We start from the raw sequence: 19,443 nt of genomic DNA, 5'->3' as shown, positions 1-19,443 counted from the left end.
CAATTCTACGACAGTTCAATTCCTAAGGCACCCTTCCAGAAACTCAAACTCACACTAACAAAAAGTGCTAATCCAATACTTGTGTCAAATGTGGCTATAGAAGACAATGAACAAGAAAGATGTTCTCAAAAGAACAGAACTAAGGGCGATAGAAGGCAATGTTGTTTAGTCGCTAAGTAGTATCTGACTCTTTGTGGTGTCTGATTCTTTGCAACCCCGTGGACTATAGCCCATCAGGCTCCTCTGTCATTGGATTTCTCAGGCTAGAATACTAGAGTGGGGTGTCCTTTAATAGAAGGCGATCAGTTCAGTTCAGTTCAGTTGCTCAGTCGTGTCCGACTCTTTGCGACCCCATGAATCGCAGCACACCAGGCCTCCCTGTCCATCACCAACTCCCGGAGTTCACTCAGACTCACGTCCATTGAGTCAGTGATGCCATCTAGCCATCTCATCCTCTGTCGTCCCCTTCTCCTCCTGCCCCCAATCCCTCCCAGCATCAGAGTCTTTTCCAATGAGTCAACTCTTTGCATGAGGTGACCAAAGTACTGGAGTTCCAGCTTTAGCATCATTCCTTCCAAAGAAATCCCAGGACTGATCTCCTTCAGAATGGACTGGTTGGATCTCCTTGCAGTCTAAGGGACTCTCAAGAGTCTTAGGTTATCCCAAAAACCAGAATCAGAGACTACCATTCTGACTGACCAAGGGACTCATCACTAATGAGTGGGCAGTCCTCTCTCTTCTTTCTAATAGGATACAATATGGGCTCTAGGCCAATATCCACTGAATGCCATTTCCATTCTCCCCTTTCCAAATAAGAGTTACATTTATATCTATTTTGTTCCTTCTCAATTATTTCATATTGAAAATGAAGTAGAAAACTTATCTTTAAGCCATGGGTCCCTGAGTCACAAGAAGCCAAGTCCAGACCTGATAGAGAACTCTTGGCCTTGGAGCTGGATGTGGTTACTGGCTGAGACTTTGGGTTGTCTCCCCTGGGGAGACAATGAATGTGTCTCACATAAGTATGGACATTTTTTTAGACTGTATGTGGGAAAAAGGATGTATGAAGTTTGACTTATATAATAGTGTTGGTTTTCTATTTTCTTTATTTATTTTAATTTTTATTTATTTATTTTACTTTACTCCATATCCATTTTCCCTTCTTACTTATTGAAAGAGCCCTACTTTTGTTCAGGTATCCACCCCTTTCTACATGTCCATGTGCATCAGGAGAGACTGGTCTCATGCCCACTCCCATGAGGTAAATCCTGACTAGTCTAGGCTAGTCATGATTTTTCTATTCTTCTTTCTGGTAACTGTTTTAGACATGGGCATATTGAGCAACGACACGAGGAAAAGTTTGCTAGAAAACTTCTGGTAAAGATTTCCCTACTTTCTAAAAAATTACACAAGGAAGTCAGAGCTTCTCTCTGTGCACTTTATCATGTCAGTTCATGATACACATGCCTGCTGCAGCCATCTGGTAACCATTTGGAGAGCTTTGTGCAAAGTACAAAGCTGACATACTTAGGTGATGAAAACAATGGAAAGAAACAGGATCTTTTAGACAATGAATTAAATAGTCTTACAGACTCTCTAGCTCAGGATTTCTTGTCATGTATAATAGGAAATATCCTTATGGTTTAAATCTATTTAAACTGAGAACATCCTTTACTCGCAGTTCAAAGCATCCTCACTGATTTATCTCTGTTTTCACCTGATTAATATTTTGTAATATTTTATAACACAAACTTTTCTAGAGGCACTTTATGGAATGCAGAGAGACTGGACACTGACCTAGATACTATCTTCCAGTGTACTTTTTGGAGCATGAACACATTTATTCAGTTATGCCACACAAATACTAATTCAGATCCTGGACTTTCAGTATCCCTTATGAATTGTGACCCCCTAAAATTGATGTGTTGAAGTTCTAACCCCTAGTCCCCTAGAATGTCTTATTTGGAGATAGGGTCTTCACAGAGCTAATCAAGGTAAAATGAAATCTTTAGGATGAGTCCTAATTCAACATGGCCAGTGCACTTAAAAGAAGAGGTATTTGGACACAGATACAGAAAGAGGGAAAATAATGTGAAGACATATGAGAAGAGAGTCATCTACAAGCCAAGAAGAGGAATAAACTCTTCCCTCACAGACTTCAGAAGGAATCAATTCTGCCAATACCTTCACCTCAGACTTCTAGCCCCAGAACTGTGAGACAACACATTTCTGCTGTTTAAGTCATTCAATCTGTAGCACTTTGGTATAGTAGTCCTAGCAAACTAATACAGTCTTTGTGCTATTTCTGCTAGGAACTAGGAAGAAGTCTTTCTTTTTAACAAATGCTAGTCACTTATTTACATATACGATTTAATTTGACAAGCATTTATTGAGCAACTACTATGTCCCAGGACTTGTTAAGTGATAGGTTCACAGAGAAGTACTCACTTCTTGTTCTCAAAGAGCTCAGTAAAGTAGCTGTGTGTTCTTTAGGAGAAGAGTTATTAATTAAGAGAAGAGATAATCTCAAACACTTTAGAAGAAACTATTTAGAATTCAACAAGTCATAAGCCTATGGCAGATCATTCTTATGTGCACATTAAAGCAGATTTCTCTCATTAATGTTCATGATAAATAAATGTTATATTCATGAGAGGAATAAATTGTATTAATGGTAAAATATTTCATAATGAATTCAGATTGAATTATATAATCAGTCCTAAATGGTGAAGTTTTACCCAAAAAATTTGCAATGAATAACTTTTTAAAAGTTGCTCAAGACTATCAATAAAGTTCCCAGGATATAAAGATTGTAAAGGAAGAAGGATAGTAAAAAAAAAATTAAAATGTGGTATTGTCCTCAGTTACATAATCTAATAGAATACCAAGGCAATGAAAAAAGATATTATTGTATTGATGAAGTAAGGTGTAAGGAAAAGAAACTCTAAATGAAGAAAAGAAGCTAGCACTAGGAAGAAACAGTCTTAGAAGGCTTTCTATGCAGAAAGCAATAACTTTAATGCTGAGTTTTAAAGGAGAGGAACAAACCTTGTACAGCCATCATTGGTCATTGTTCCATTTCTCTCCTCTGTTCAAAGTCAGAAGTTAGATCTACATTTACCTTGCCAAGCAAATACCAGGCTCCTCTTGTTACTGAGACTTAACAGCCAGTCTCTGCTCCCTGCCAACTTGCCTTGGGCCAAAATGTGGTGAGCTATAAAGTTCTTTAGTCCAATTGATTCCACACACTTTTTCAAAATGAAAAAGTGCAAGTTTTACCAATGAAATAAGTGGTAATTAGGACAATAATGTGTTAAATTTTATTTGAAATCTATTTATACTGAACTATACTAAGTTTGTCTCCATATTATAACCTATTAACTACTTGCAGGAAGTCATAATTCTTTAACAATTGAATTTTTTAAAGAAAACAAATTGATAAGTAAATAGCATATTCAACCTTAAATGAGTATGTAAAAATAAGGTTCTTCATTTAAAAAAATTAAAAATACCATTTTAATGTTCAAATGTTTCCTTTCTTCCAGAAGAAACTTATGACTAGGAAAATTAAATAAAAATAAACCTCTTTATCTGAGATTGTAAATAGACCTCAATTATCATAATTAGAGAACTTCCTCAGTGGCTCAGCAGTAAAGAATCTGCCTGCCAATGTAGGAGACATAGGTTCTATCCTTGGGTCAAGAAGATCCCTGGAGAAGGAAATGGCAACCCACTCTAATATTCTTGCCTGGGAAATCCAATAGATAGAGCAGCCTGGTAGGCTGCATACAGTCCATGGGATCTCAAAAGAGTCAGACACAACTTCGTTACTAAAACAACAATAACAACAAATCATAATTAGATATCAAATTAAAGTCTAAGGTATCTTTCTTTTGACCAAACAGTAATAATTCTATACTTAGCATCTCTAAAGGTTTACATTTTTCAGTTGAAATGATAACAATCTTAGAAGTACTTATTTTGAATTTCGGAAAATCATCAGTATTATAGATTTAAGATCTGTCCATGATCTGAAATGTTTTAAAAGTGAACAGATGTGTACTTCCTACTTTGCTTCATTATTATATCTATCAAGAATACTTCAAACTTTAGAGTCTCCAAATGCAAATAATAGTTTTCTATTTCTGGAATTTTCCTATTATGTAAATCAACTGCATTTCTGAAGAGCCATTTTGGTCAATGTGAACAGAGATGTCCAAGAAATTTAACCTGTGAGGAAATTAAGAAAGTCTATCAATATCTTACTAGTTGTTGATTTTAAGAGGAGAAAATGAAGCTCCCTCCTTTTGAAAGTGCCAAGTAATCACATTGCTTCTGATAGCCTTCTTGTGACTAAAGTTCCAGTGCCCAAGATGACATATCAGGAAAACCTGGAGCTCACCTCCTTTCAGAGGCACACCAAAATTACAAAAATTGCAGAGCAATTATTGATGAGAAAGACTAGCAGGAAAGATCTACAATTAAAGATACAAAGAAGAAACCACATTAAGTAGGAAGGGTGGAGATGTGGTATAAAGACCCAGGGCCTTGGGGTTGGCAACTCAAAAAGAGGAGATAATTACAATTGCAGAGATTCTCTCCAAGGAATAAGACCACTAAGCCTCACATTGGGCTCCTCAGCACTGGGGAGATGAACCCCCACAACATTTGGCTTTCAAAGTCCACAAAGGCTTATTTTGGGAGAGCCAGAGAGTGGTTAAAAAAAAATTACATTCTTAAAAGGTGCACACAAAATCTCACATGCTCTGGGACCCACAGCAAAAGCAGTAATTTAAAGGATCCTGGGTTGGACCCACTTGCTGATCTTGGAGAGGCTCCCAGAGAGGCAGGAGACAATTGACACTTACCTGGGGACACAGACATTGGAGGCAGCCATTCTGGGGAGCTGGTTTTACCATGTGGAAACTGGTTCTGGCAAACACCATTTTGGGATCCTCCCTCTAGCTTAATAGTCTCAGGACTCAGCCTTGCCCCAACCTACCTACAGGCTGACTTTCAGTGCCCTGGGACCTGGCCCTGCCCACCAGTAAGCCAACACTAGACTCAGGACCAGACTCATCCACCATGTCAGGGACTCATGGGCCCTGCAGCCAGCAATCTCAGGTCCTGGATCCACCTACCAATGGGCTGACAGCAGCTCCAGGACCCCCACAGCCCTGCAGCTAGAGCTGTCAGAACATAGCTCTGCCAAGCAATGGATCAGCACTAAACCCAGGATCTGACCCCACCCACCAGTGAGAGGGCACCAGCCCTGGGATGCCCTGGGCCCCAGCCCTGCTCAACAGCAGGCTGACACCACTTCCAGACAGCTTAGGCCCCTCAGCTAGCTGCCTTGGGAATCTAGCCCCACTCTCTAACAGACTAACACCACCTTTGGGACAGCCTGGAACCTACAGCCATAAAGTCAGGAATTAGTCCTTCTCACCAGCAGGTCAACACTAGATCAGGCACTGAGAACCCCAAAGTCAGCCACCCTGGGGCCTGGCTCTGCCCACTAGATGGCTAGCACTAGTCCTGGGATACTCAGGAGCTCTGCACCCAGCAGGCTTGTGACCCTGCCCTGCCTACCAGGAGCTGGCAGTCGCCTCACAAGGCAGGGCCTGGAATCAACTGAACTGGGGACCTGCCAGGCTTACCAGACTATCCACAGTAGTCAGCCTGCTACCACAGAAGGGCTTACTCAACCCACATTGGGGGCACCCCTAGGGTATATAGCTCTGGTGACCATAGGGCAGTGCACTACTGGGGCACACAGAATGTCTCCCACAAAAGATGACTTCTCCAAGATTGGGAAACAACCAACCTACCGAAACAGAAATAAAAACAGTGAGTTAGGCAAAATGAGGCTACAGAGAAATATATTCCAAACAAAGGAATACAATAAAACCCCAGGAGACTAAGTGAAAAAGAAACAGGCAATCTACCTGATAAAGAGTTCAAGGTAATGATTGTAAAGATGTCCTAAGATCTTGGTAAAAGAATGAACACAATGTGAACTTTAATAAGAGTTACAAATATAAAGAAGAAACAAATAGAGCTGAAGAATCCCAGAACTAAAATGAAAAATACAATGGAAGAATGAACATTAGATGATAAAGAGAAACAAATTGGCAAGTTGGAAGACAGAACAGTGGAAATCACTCAAGCTGAATAGAAAAAGAAAACAATGTTTTTTAATGAACATAGTTTAAGATATCTATAGGACAAATGTACTAACATTCATGTTATAAAGGTCCCAGGAGGAGAAGAGAGAAAATGGCAGAGAACATATTTGAAAACATAATAGCTGGAAACGTCCCTAACCTGGAAAAGGAAAAAGACATTCAGGTCCAGGAATCAGAGAGTCCCAAGCAGCATCAACCCAAAGAGGAAAATGTCAAGGCAGACTGTAATTCAAAAGGTAAAAAATTAAAGACAAAAAATCTTAAAAGCAACAAGGGAAAAACAAGTAATGTATAAGGGAATTCCCATAAGGCCATCAGCTGACTTTTCAGCAAAAATCCTTGCAGGTGGCCAGAAGAGAATGGTGTAATAAATTTGAAGTGATGAAAGGAAAAAAACCTACAACCAAAACTGCTCCACCTAGCAAGGCTTTCATTCAGATTTGAAGGAGAGATCAAAAGTTATATAAGCAAGCAAAAGCTAAAGGAGTTCAGCAACACAAAATCAGCTTTACAAGAAAAGTTAAAGGGACTTCTTCAAGAGAAAAAAAGAGGCCACAACTAGAATTATGAAAATTATGAAAAGAAAAATCTCATTGGTAAAGGTAATTATATAGTAAAGATAGTAAACTGACCACTTATAAAGCTAGTGTAGAAAGCTTAAAAGATAAAAGTAGTAAAATCACCGATATCCAAAATAAGCAGTCAAGGGTATATAAAACAAAAAGATGTAAAAGATGTAAATGTGGGTGGGGGGTGGTGAGTGAAAATGAAGGGTTGTTAAAATACATTTGAACTTAAAAGGTGAACAACCTAAAATAATCATATATGCTATTTATTTTATATATGTATATAAATTTATGATATATATATAGTTACTATATATAAACCTCATGGTAATTACAAACCAAAAATCTATAATAGATACATATACAAAAAAGAGAAAGGAATCCAAACATAACACTGAAGTTAGTCATTAAATCAGGGGAGAAGAGAAGAAATGAACAGGAAAGAACTACAGAAACAATCCCCAAACAATTAACAAAATGGCAGTAAGTATCTACATATCAATAGTTACTTTAAATATAAATGACCTAAATGCTTCAACTAAAAGACACAGAAATGGTACATATATATGTATGGCTGAGTCCTTTCACTGTTCACCTGAAACTACCACAATATTGATAACCTTAATACAAAACAAAATATTTAAAGTTTGGGAAAAACAAACAAACAAACAAAAAAGACACAGAGTGCCTAAATGGATACAAAAACAAGACCCATATGTATGTTGCCTACAAAAGACTCTTCAGATCTATAAACACACACAGACTAAAAGTTGGGGGATGGAAAAAGGTATTCCATGCAAATGGACAGAAAAGCAAAGTTGGAGTAGTAATAATTATATTAGAAAAGTGTGTGTATTAGTTGCTCAATCATATCCGACTCTTTGCAACCCCATGGACAATAGGGCACCAGGCTCCTCCGTCCATGGGATTTTCCAGGCAAGAATACTGGAGTGGGTTACCATTCCTTTATCCAATGGGTCTTCCTGACCCAGGGATAGAACCCAGGTCTTTTGTATTGCAGGCAGATTCTTTACCATCTAAGCCACCATGGAAGCTCATATTATACAAAATAGACGTTAAAACAAAGCCTGTAGTAACAGACAAAGAAAAATATTACATAATGATCAAGAGATCAATCCTAGAAAAAGATATAACAATTGCAAATGTATATGCACCCAACATAGGGGCACCTAAATATATTAAGCAAATATTAATAGACACAAAGAAACTGACAGTAACAGAGTAAGAATAGAGAATGTTAACACTTCATTTACATCAATAGATAGATCATCCAGAGAGAAAATAATAAGGAAACACTGACCTTAAAAGACACATTAGATCAGATGAGCTGATGTATATAGAGACAGCATTCCACCCAAAAGCAGAAGAATACACATTCTTTCAAGTGCATATGGAACATTCTCCAGGATAGATGACATGCTAGGCCACAAAACAAATCTCAATAAATTTCAGGAAACTGAAATCATACAAAGCAGCTTTTCCAACCACAAGACCCTCAGACTAGAAATTAACTATAAGAAAAATAAGCAAAATTCATGAACACAATATCCATTAAACTAAACAATATATTACTAAATAATCAATGGGTTCACTAAGAAATCAGAGAAAAAAAATTTTTTAATTCCTGAAGACAAATGAAAACAAAAACACAATATTCCAAAATCTATGTGACATAGCAAAATCAGTTCTCAAAGGGAAGTTTATAGAGATATAAGCTACTTCAGGAAACAAGGGAAAAAACTCAAATAAACAACCTAATCTTTCACCTACAGGAAAGAGGAGAACAAACAAAACCCAAAGTTAACAGAGATAAAAGCTACTTCAGGAAACAGGGGAAAAAACCTCAAATAAACAGCCTAACCTTTCACCTATAGGAAAGCAGAGAACAAACAAAACCCAAAAGTTAATAAAAGTAAAGAAATTATAAAGATCAGAGCAAAAATAAATGAAACAGAGACTAAAGTAGCAAGACTGAAAAGATCAGTAAAACTAAGAGCTGTTTTTTGGAAAGACAGACAAAGTCAATAAACCTTTAACCACATTCATCAAGAAAAAAGAGAGAAAACATATCAATAAAGTAAGAAATGAAGGAGAAATTCCAACCAATACCACAGAATTATAATCATAAGAGATTGAAAAATTATATGCCAATATAATGGACAACTATATAGAGCTTCTCCATCTTTGGCTGCAAAGAATATAAGCAATCTGATTTCGGTGCTGACCATCTGGTGATGTCTATGTGTAGAGTCTTCTCTTGTCTTGTTGGAAGAGGGTGTTTGCTATAACCAGTGCATTTCCTTGGCAAAACTCTATTAGTCTTTGCCCTGCTTCATTCTGCATTCCAAGGCCAAACTTGTCTGTTACTCCAGGTGTTTCTTGACTTCCTACTTTTGCATTCCAGTCCCCTATAATGAAAAGGACATCTTTTGGGTGTTAGTTCTAAAAGGTCTTGTAGGTCTTCATAGAACCATTCAACTTCAGCTTCTTCAGTGTTACTGGTTGGGGCATTTACTTGGATTACTGTGATATTGAATGGTTTGCCTTGGAAACAAAGAGATCATTCTGTCGTTTTTGAGAGTGCATTTCGGACTCTTTTGTTGACCATGATGGCTACTTCATTTCTTCTGAGGGATTCCTGCCCGAAGTAGTAGATATAATGGTCATCTGAGTTAAATTCACCCATTCCAATCCATTTTAGTTTGCTGATTCCTAGAATGTCAACATTCACTCTTGCCATCCATCTCTTGTTTGACCACTTCTAACTTGCCTTGATTCATGGACCCAACATTCCAAGTTCCTATGCAATATTGCTCTTTACAGCATCGGATCTTGCTTCTATCACCAGTCACATCCACAGCGGGGTATTGTTTTTGCTTTGGCTCCATCCCTTCATTCTTTCTGGAGTTATTTCTCCACTGATCTCCTGTAGCATATTGGGCACCTACTGACCTGGGGAGTTCCTCTTTCAGTATCCTATCATTTTGCCTTTTCCTACTGTTCATGGGGTTCTCAAGGCAAGAATACTGAAGTGGTTTGCCATTCCCTTCTCCAGTGGACCACATTCTGTCAGACCTCTCCACCATGACCCGCCCGTCCTGTCTTGGGTTGCCCCGCACGGGCATGGCTTGGTGTCATTGAGTTAGACAAGGCTGTGGTCCTAGTGTGGTTAGACTGCCTAGTTTTCTGCGAGTATGGTTTCAGTGTGTCTGCCTTCTGATGCCCTCTTGCAACACCTACCATCTTACTTGGGTTTCTCTTACTCTGGGCATGGGGTATCTCTTCACGGCTGCACCAGCAAAGCACAGCCGCTGCTCCTTACATTGGACGAGAGGTATCTCCTTACCGCCGCCCTTCCTGACCTTCAAATGGGATAGCTCCTCTAAGCCCTCCTACGCCCTCGCAGCCACCGCTCCTCAGGTTGCTCCTCCTGGCCGCCGCCCCTGGCCTCGAGCACGGGATGGCTCCTCAGGGCCACCGCCCCTGGCCTTGGGCGCGAGGTGGCTTCTCCCCACCACCCCGACCTCGGACGCAGGGTGTCTCCTCCCGGCCACCACTGACTTCAGACGCGGGGTAGCTCCTCTCGGCTGCCGCCCCTGGCCTCAGACGCGGGAAAGCTCCTCTTGGCCCATGCCCCTGACCTTGGACACAAGGTGTCTCCTCCCAGCCGCCACTGATTTCGGACGCAGGGTAGCTCCTCCAGGCCGCCGCCTCTGACCTCGGACTTGGGTAGCTCCTCTCAGCCGTTCCTGCGCCGTTGCAGTCTGGCACTCTCAGCCACTGCCCCTGACTTCAGAAGTGGGGTAACTGCTCTCGGCCAAGCTTGGCGTGCCCGGTCGCAGCCACCTGCGCTTGGTGGAGATGCACTATACAGCCAACAAAAACAAGACCAGGAGCTGACTGTGGCTCAGATCATGAGCTCCTTATTACCAAATTCAGACTGAAATTGAAGAAAGTAGGGAAAACTGCTAGACCATTCAGGTATCACCTCAATCAAATCCCTTATGATTATACAGTGGAAGTGAGAAATAGATTTAAGGGCCTACATCTGATAGATAGAGCGCCTGATGAACTATGGAATGAGGTTCGTGAGACTGTACAGGAGACCATACCCATGAAAAAGAAATGCAAAAAACCAAAATGGCTGTCTGGGGAGGCCTTATAAATAGCTGTGAAAAGAAGAGAAGTGAAAAGCAAAGGAGAAAAGGAACGATATAAGCATCTGAATGCAGAGTTCCAGAGAATAGCAAGAAGACATAAGAAAGCCTTCTTCAGCGATCAATGCAAATAGAGGAAAAGAACAGAATGGGAAAGACCAGAGATCTCTTCAAGAAAATTAGAGATACCAAGGGAACATTCATGCAAAGATGGGCTCGATAAAGGACAGAAATGGTATGGACCTAACAGAAGCAGAAGATATTAAGAAGAGGTGGCAAGAATACACAGAAGAACTGTACAAAAAAGATCTTCATGCCCAGATAACCATGATGGTGTGATCACTAATCTAGAGCCAGACATCGTGGAATGTGAAGTCAAGTGGGTGGGCCTTGGAAAGCATCACTAAGAACAAAGCTAGTGGAGGTGACGAAATTCCAGTTGAGCTGTTTCAAATCCTGAAAGATGATGCTGTGAAAGTGCCACACTCAATATGCCAGCAAATTTGGAAAACTCAGCAGTGGCCACAGGACTGGAAAAGGTCAGTTTTCATTCCAATTCCAAAGAAAGGCAATGCAAAAGAATGCTCAAACTACTGCACAATTGCACTCATCTCACAAGCTAGTAAAGTAATGCTCAAAATTCTCCAAGCCAGGCTTCAGCAATACGTGAACTGTGAACTTCCAGATGTTCAAGTAGGTTTTAGAAAAGGCAGAGGAACCAGAGATCAAATTGCTGACATCCACTGGCTCATGGAAAAAGCAAGAGAGTTCCTGAAAAACATCTATTTCTGCTTTACTGACTATGCCAAAGCCTTTGACTGTGTGGATCACAATAAACGGTGGAAAATTCTGAAAGAGATGGGAATACCAGACCGCCTGACCTGCCTTTTGAGAAACCTATATGCAGGTCAGGAAGCAACAGTTAGAACTGAACATGGAACAACAGCCTGGTTCCAAATAGGAAAAGGAGTACATCAAGGCTGTATACTGTCACCCTGCTTATTTAACCTTTATGCAGAGTACATCATGAGAAATGCTGGACTGGAAGAAACACAAGTGGGAATCAAGATTGCCAGGAGAAATATCAATCACCTCAGATATGCAGATGACACCACCCTTATGGCAGAAAGTGAAGAGGAGCTAAAAAGCCTCTTGAAAGTGAAAGAGAAGAGTGAAAAAGTTGGCCTAAAGCTCAACATTCAGAAAACGAAGATCATGGCATCTGGTCCCACTACTTCATGGGAAATAGATGGGGAAACAGTAGAAACAGTGTCAGAATTTAGTTTTGGGGGCTCCAAAATCACTGCAGATGTTGATTGCAGCCATGAAATTAAAAGACGCTTACTCCTTGGAAGGAAAGTTATGACCAACCTAGACAGTATATTCAAAAGCAGAGACATTACTTTGCCAACTAAGGTCCGTCTAGTCAAGGCTATGGTTTTTCCTGTGGTCATGTATAGATGTGAGAGTTGGACTGTGAAGAAGGCTGAGGGCCGAAGAATTGATGCTTTTGAACTGTGGTGTTGGAGAAGACTCTTGAGAGTCCCTTGGACTGCAAGGAGATCCAACCAGTCCATTCTGAAGGAGATCAACCCTGGGATTTCTTTGGAAGGAATGATGCTAAAGCTGAAGCTCCAGTACTTTGGCCACCTCATGTGAAGAGTTGGCTCATTGGAAAAGACTCTGATGCTGGGAGGGATTGGGGGCAGGAGGAGAAGGGGACGACAGAGGATGAGATGGCTGGATGGCATCATTGACTCGATGGACGTGAGTCTGAGTGAACTCCAGGAGTTGGTGATGGGCAGGGAGGCCTGGCATGCTGCGATTCATGGGGTCGCAAAGAGTTGGACACGACTGGGCGACTGAACTGAACTGATAATGAACAACCCTAGTGCAATTTAGTCAATAATTTTAAAAACTCGCAACAAAGAAAATCTGGGACCAGATGGCTTCACAGGTGAATTCTGTTGAACATTTAGAAAAGAATTAACATCCAACCCTTTCAAAATATTCCAAAAAACTGCAGAGGAAGGACTGCTTCTCAACTCATTCTACAAGGCCAGCATCAGTCTGATGCCAAAATCAGACAAAGATAACACACAAAAATGGAAATTACAGGCCAATATCACTGATGAACAAAGATGCAAAAATCCTCAATAAAATATAAACAAGCCAAAATATAAACAATTCAATCATATAGTAAAAGGATCATGCATCATGATCAAGTGGGACTTACCCCAGGTATGCAAGGATGATTCAATATCCACAGATCAATCAATATAATATACCACCTTAACAAACTGAAGAATACAAACCATATAAACAACTCAGTAGATTCAGGAAAAGATTTTGACAAAATTCAATATTGATTTACAATTTAAAAAATCTCAACAAAAGGGGTATAGAGGGAACATAACTCAATCTAATAAAATCCACCCACAAGCCTACAGCTAACATCATACTCATTGGTGAAAAGCTGAAAAGTATTTCATCTAAGGTCAGGAACAAGATAAGGATGCTCAGTCTCTCCACATTTGTTCAACTTAATATTAGAAGTCTAGCCATAGCAATCAGACAAGAAAATGAAATAAAAGGAATCCAAATTGGAAAGGAAGAGATAAAACTGTCACTGTTTGCAGATGACATAGTATATACAAAAAATCCTAAAGATGTCACCAAAAAACTATTAAAACACATCAGTGGATTTAGTAAAGTTTCAGGATACAAAATTAATATACAGAAATCTGTTGAGTTTCTATACAGGAACTATCACAAAGAGAAATGAAGAAAGCAATCCCATGCTTTCACAACTGCATCAAAAATAATAAACTACCTTAGAATAAATCTATCCTAAGGAGGTAAAAGACCTACACTCAGAAAACTATAAGATATTGATGGAAGAAACTGAAGATGACACAAACAGAAAGACATATCATGCTCATGGATTGGAAGAATTAATATTGTTAAAATGATCATACGACCCAAAGCAACCTACAGCTTCAATGCAATCCTTATCAAAAATAACAGTGGCAGTTTTCATAGAACTAACACAAATAATTCTAAAATTTGTATGGAAATGCTAAAGACTCTAAATAATCAAAACAATCTTGATAAAGCCAGAGGTATCATGCTCCTTGGTTTCAAATTATCCTACAAAGTTACAGTAATCAAAGAAGTATGGTACTGGCACAAAAACAGACACCTAGATCAATGGAACAGAATAGAGAGCCCAGGACTGAACCTATCCTTGTACAATCAATTAATAATACAACAATGGAGACAAAAATATATAATGGAAAAAAATACAGCCTATCAATAAATGGTGTTGGAAAAACTGGATAGCTACATGCAAAAGCATTAAACTGGAGTACTCTCTCACACTATTAAAAAAAAATTCAAAATGGATTGAAGACAAATATAAGACCTGAAATTATAAAAGTTCTGGTAGACAACATAGGCAATAATCTCTTTGACATCAACCTTAGTAATTTTTTTGGATATATGTCCACATAGAAGTGAATTAAAAGCAAAAATAAGCAAATAAAACCACTTTAAACTAAAAAGCTTCAGCACAGCAAAGGCTGCCCAGAGAATAAGAGAGGATATTTCCAAATGATATATCCTATAAGTGGTTAATATCCAAAATTACACAAAGAACTCATACAACCCAACATCAAAAAAAAAAACAGCATGATTAAAAAATGGGTAAAAAACCTAAATAGACATTTTTCTAAAAAAGACACACAGATGGCCAACAGGCACATGAAAAGATGCTCAACATCACTAATCATCAGGGAACTGCCACATCAAAACCACAGTGAAATAGTACCTCACACTTGTCAGAATGGCTATTATCAAAATACAATAAATAAAAAGCATTGATAAGGATGTAGAGAAAAGAACTCTCATGTACTGTTGGTGTGAATGGAAATTAGTACAGTTCCTATGGAAAACAGTATGGAAGTTTCTAAAAAAATTAAAAATAGAACCACCTTATGTATGATCTAGCAATTTTACTCCTGAGTATTTATCCCAAGAAGACAAAAACATATATTTGAAAAGATATATGCACCCCTATGTCCACTGCAGCATTATTTACGATAGCCATGATATGGAAGCAACCTAAATACCCATCAATAGATGAAAGGATAAAGAAGATGTGGTATTTATATACAATGGAATATTATGCAGGCATTAAAAAGAATGGAATCTTGCCATCTGTGACAACATAGATGAAGCTAGGTATTATGCTAAGTGAAATATCAGGCAGAGAAAGACAAATACTGTATGATTTCATTTATATATGGAATCTAAAAAACAAAACCAGTGAATTAACATAAAACAGAAACAGAGTTATAGATTCAGAGAAAAGCGGTTGTCAGAGGAGAGTGAGGAGGGATAGGTGAGGGAGATTGAGAGGTACAAAATTCCAGTTGCAAAATAAATATGCAAATGCATGTAAAATATACAGTGTGGGGAATAGTCAATAATTATGTAATTTCTTTGTGTACTGATGACATCTAGACTTATCATGCTGATAATTTTGTAACATGTAGAAATAATGGATCAGTATGTTATATAACAGGAACTAAGATACTATTGTTGTAGAAAACCCATCAACCAAAAACAAACCCATATAAAAAGAGATCAAATTCATGGTTACCAGAGGCAGGGGTTAGGGTTTCCCAGGTGGCTCAAGTGGCAAAGAACCTGCCTGCCAATGCAGGAGATGCAGGTTTGATCCCTGGTTAGGGATGATCCCCAATGGAGGAAACGGCAACCCACTCCAGTATTCCTGTCAGGATAATCCCATGGACGGAGAAGCCTGGCGGACTACAGTCAATGGGGTTGCAAAGAGCTGGACATAACTGAGTATGCACAAACAAGAAGCTGGGGGTAGAGAAAGAGGGAACTGGATGAAGGCAGTCAAAAGGCATAAACTTTCAGTTGTAAGATGAATAAGTATTAGGAATATAATGTACAACATAATAAATATAATTAACACTGCTGTATGTTACATATGAAAGTTGAGAGTAAGTCCTAAGAGTTCTTATCACAGAAAAAATATTTTTTCTATTTCTTTAATTTTGTAACAATATAAGATGTTGGACTTTCACGAAACTTACTAGTGTAGTTGTTTTATGATGTATATAAATCAAATGATTATGCCATACACTTTAAAGTTAAACATTGCTATATGTCAATTATATCTTAATAAAAATGGAAGAAAAATACCCTGTAATAAAATAGGTTAAAAAAAGAAGAAGAAAGAATTTAAAGGAAAGTAAACCATAGAATGTTGGTGGTATTAGACTCTTAGATTTGGAAGTGACCTCAAGCTGATAGGCAGGAAGTTAGCTGAGAGCAAGGAGAGGTGGTTCCTTCAGCTAATCATTCAATAGCTGCCTAATCCCACCAAGCAATTTACCAGCCCCACCACTGTCAATCAATGACCCCCGCTGGATCATGCAAATGACCTTGCCTTAAAAACTCTCCACCCCACCCACCCAGGGCCATTTGCCTCCCTTGGGATGGCCCACTTCACTCTTGAGGAGTCCTCTCTGTTCTTTCTTTGTGTATGCTTAGTCATCTCCAACTTTTCACCACCTATTCTTTCTTTTCTTATTGTTAGTAAACTTTCTTGCAATGGGTAAGACATTACATTCTTCTTTGCATCCTTACCAAGAACCAAGCCCCACAGGAGGAAGGGTCTCCAGATTTTCCTACTAACAAAAGCATTATCAACTTATAAATAAGATAACAGGCTCATTGAGATTCAGTGACTTGCCTGAAGTTTCAGAGGTACTGGAAATTGAAGGAATACACCAAAGTAGTCTCAAGTGTAATCTTCATTGGCACTAGTTCAGAAATGATAACCACTCCACAGTAATCTCAATGACTTGTAGCAGTATCAGTCTTTTCTGAAGGGGTCTAACTCCAGGCTGACATAGATAAGATGTTTGCAATCTTTTTCTTTCCTGTGAGTGTCAGATAGTAAATATTTTAGGCCTTATGGACCACAACCAGTCTTTGTTTCATTTTTCTTTTTTTATTGCAACCATTTACAAAAGTAAAAACCATTATTAGCTCAAGCTCCAGTTAAAGGCTGAAGGCTGAATTTGGCCCCTAGACCAGCAGTTTGCCAGTCTTTATTATGGGTCAGAGAGTGTTGGTCAATATACTTTTCATTGACCCAGAGCAAAGTTTAAAGATAGGGTAATGTAGTGAGCTAAGTTCATTCAGTTTAAAGAATTGCCCTCTGCTCTGAGTTCATGTCCTTCCTCCATTTTGGGGGTGAGAAATGCATTAAAATCTTATCTTTCTTATTGATGATATAGGTATTGATATAGGAATATTGATGATATAGGTAGGTTTTTTTATTATCTCGGTTAAAAAGGAAACTAGTTACCTATGTTCCCATAATTAAAAAGTATATGTTTTTACCTCAAAGTCTAAAAGAGTCTTTGTGGGTATTTCCTGCTCAAAATATAGTATTTTAGGTTGTTAGAGTGTTTCCAAATGCCATTTACAACTGAATGCAACACATAACTTAATACTAAGAAACCCCAATTGAAGTCTGGCAATTACTTCAGAGACATTTGACAAGCTCTTGTGTTCCCTTTATTTGGATGACAGACTGTTCTTTTGTCCAAAGACTTATGAGTTCAGGAACCAATATGACTTATGAGATCAGTAAGAACCAATCTTGCTCTTACATAATGGAAATAGCCTTTCTCAAGACCGATTGCCACTGTTTTGGAGATCATATTTTGCCCATATTTTCAACCTCCTACAGCATCAAGCACAGTCATGAGAAATATATTTTTTTTCTGATTGAATAAATAAACAAAATGATCAGAAGTTCAGAAGAACATTGGCAGGATTACTGCTTTTAGCAGAAATGAATTTAGAGAAATTTGGGGAATAGTTCAGGCTGAAATATATGTGTATTCCAGGTAGAATAACAATCTGGCATCTTTTCAAAGCAATATCTAAAAAATATATGTTCATCACTTAACCAGAGGTAAGTAAGGCTCAGTGCTTAATGGCAAAAGAGTGTATTACTTATTGATTGCTACACAACACATGACTCAGCAGGTTAAAACAACATATATTATCTGGAAATAACTGTAGGTCAGGAATTGAGAAGAGGCTTAACTAGGTGTTTTCTAGCTCAGGGTTTTCCATGAGTTTCTAGTTAAGCTGTTAGTTGGCACAGTTATCATATGAAGGTTTGACTAGGTTGGAGGATATACTTCCAAGATGGCTCACTAAAAAGAATACTCAGTTCTTCATCATGTGGGCCTCTTCATAACATTATTTGAGTGTCCCCTTGGGATGGCAACTAGCTTCCTCCAGAGGAACTGATTCAAGAGAAGAGCAAGGAGGAAGTCACACCTTTTGTAACTGAGTCTTAGAATTGTTTCTCATGCTATAGTCTATTCATAAGAGGCAAGTTGCAAAGTCCCAGTCAACACTCAAGCAGATGAAATAGGGAAGATGGTAAGAACCACCTGTTCAAGGGACGAGCGTCAAAGAATTTGTCGATATGTCTCAAAACCACAGAAAATAACAAAGAACTGCCTCTCCTCCATTGTTCTGAATAACTTAGCTTTAATCTCAAACTTGCATATCCTATCATCACCGTCAAAGATGGTTTAGTATTCTTAGCATGCCGTATGGGAAGGAGGCTCCACCCACCAGCCTCAAGCAGTTAACCCAAATATTTCTTTTAACCCATAAACATCAAACACCATCCATACAACTTTCTCCATAAAATAATATTTTCAGTGATATTTTAGTCTCACAATGAAGTCTATAAATGTCCTAAGTTAACGTCCCAAAGAACTGCCTTGTTGAACTTTAGCTCTGACTAAAGGCAAAATATTATGGAAAATACTGGACTGAGTTAGGAATCAGCGAACTAAAATGGACTGGAATGGGTGAATTTAACTCAGATGACCATTACATCTACTACTGTGGGCAGGAATCCCTCAGAAGAAATGGAGTAGCTATCATGGTCAACAAAAGAGTCCAAAATGCAGTACTTGGATGCAATCTCAAAATGACAGAATGATCTCTGTTCGTTTCCAAGGCAAATCATTCAATATCACAGTTATCACGGTCTATGCCCCAACCAGTAATGCTGAAGAAGCTGATGTCAAACAGTTTTATGAAGACCTACAAGACCTTTTAGAACTAACACCCAAAAAGATGTCCTTTTCATTACAGGGGACTGGAATGCAAAAGTAGGAAGTCAAGAAACATCTGGAGTAACAGGCAAATTTGGCCTTGGAATGCAGAATGAAGCAGGGCAAAGACTAATAGAGTTTTGCCAAGAAAATGCACTGGTCATAGCCAACACCCTCTTCCAACAACACAAGAGAAGACTCTACACATGGATAACACCAGACGGTCAACACCAAAATCAGATTGATTATATTCTTTGCAGCCAAAGATGGAGAAGCTCTATACAGTCAACAAAAACAAGACCGGGAGCAGACTGTGGCTCAG

The 19,443-nt window shown here is 38.8% G+C and overlaps 1 protein-coding gene across 3 annotated transcripts in view; it reads right to left on the bottom strand.

The window, feature by feature from the left end:
* The window catches only part of WDPCP (WD repeat containing planar cell polarity effector), a 727,433-nt gene that overhangs the window by 656,800 nt on the left and 51,190 nt on the right, over nt 1-19,443 (bottom strand). Inside the window, exon 1 of one of the 3 annotated variants that reach the window (XM_060412069.1) lies at nt 8,073-8,191. The exons of the other annotated variants lie outside the window; for them this stretch is intronic. The gene's annotated coding sequence lies outside the window, so the exon portion shown is untranslated. Of the gene's footprint in view, nt 1-8,072; nt 8,192-19,443 lie in introns of those variants that run through there. 3 annotated transcript variants of the gene reach the window in all.

The sequence above is a fragment of the Ovis aries genome, chromosome 3 (genome assembly GCF_016772045.2).
Source record: "Ovis aries strain OAR_USU_Benz2616 breed Rambouillet chromosome 3, ARS-UI_Ramb_v3.0, whole genome shotgun sequence".
NCBI classification, from domain to species: domain Eukaryota; kingdom Metazoa; phylum Chordata; class Mammalia; order Artiodactyla; family Bovidae; genus Ovis; species Ovis aries.
Note: the sequence above shows the minus strand (reverse complement) of the source record. Positions and strands in the feature narration are given on the sequence as shown.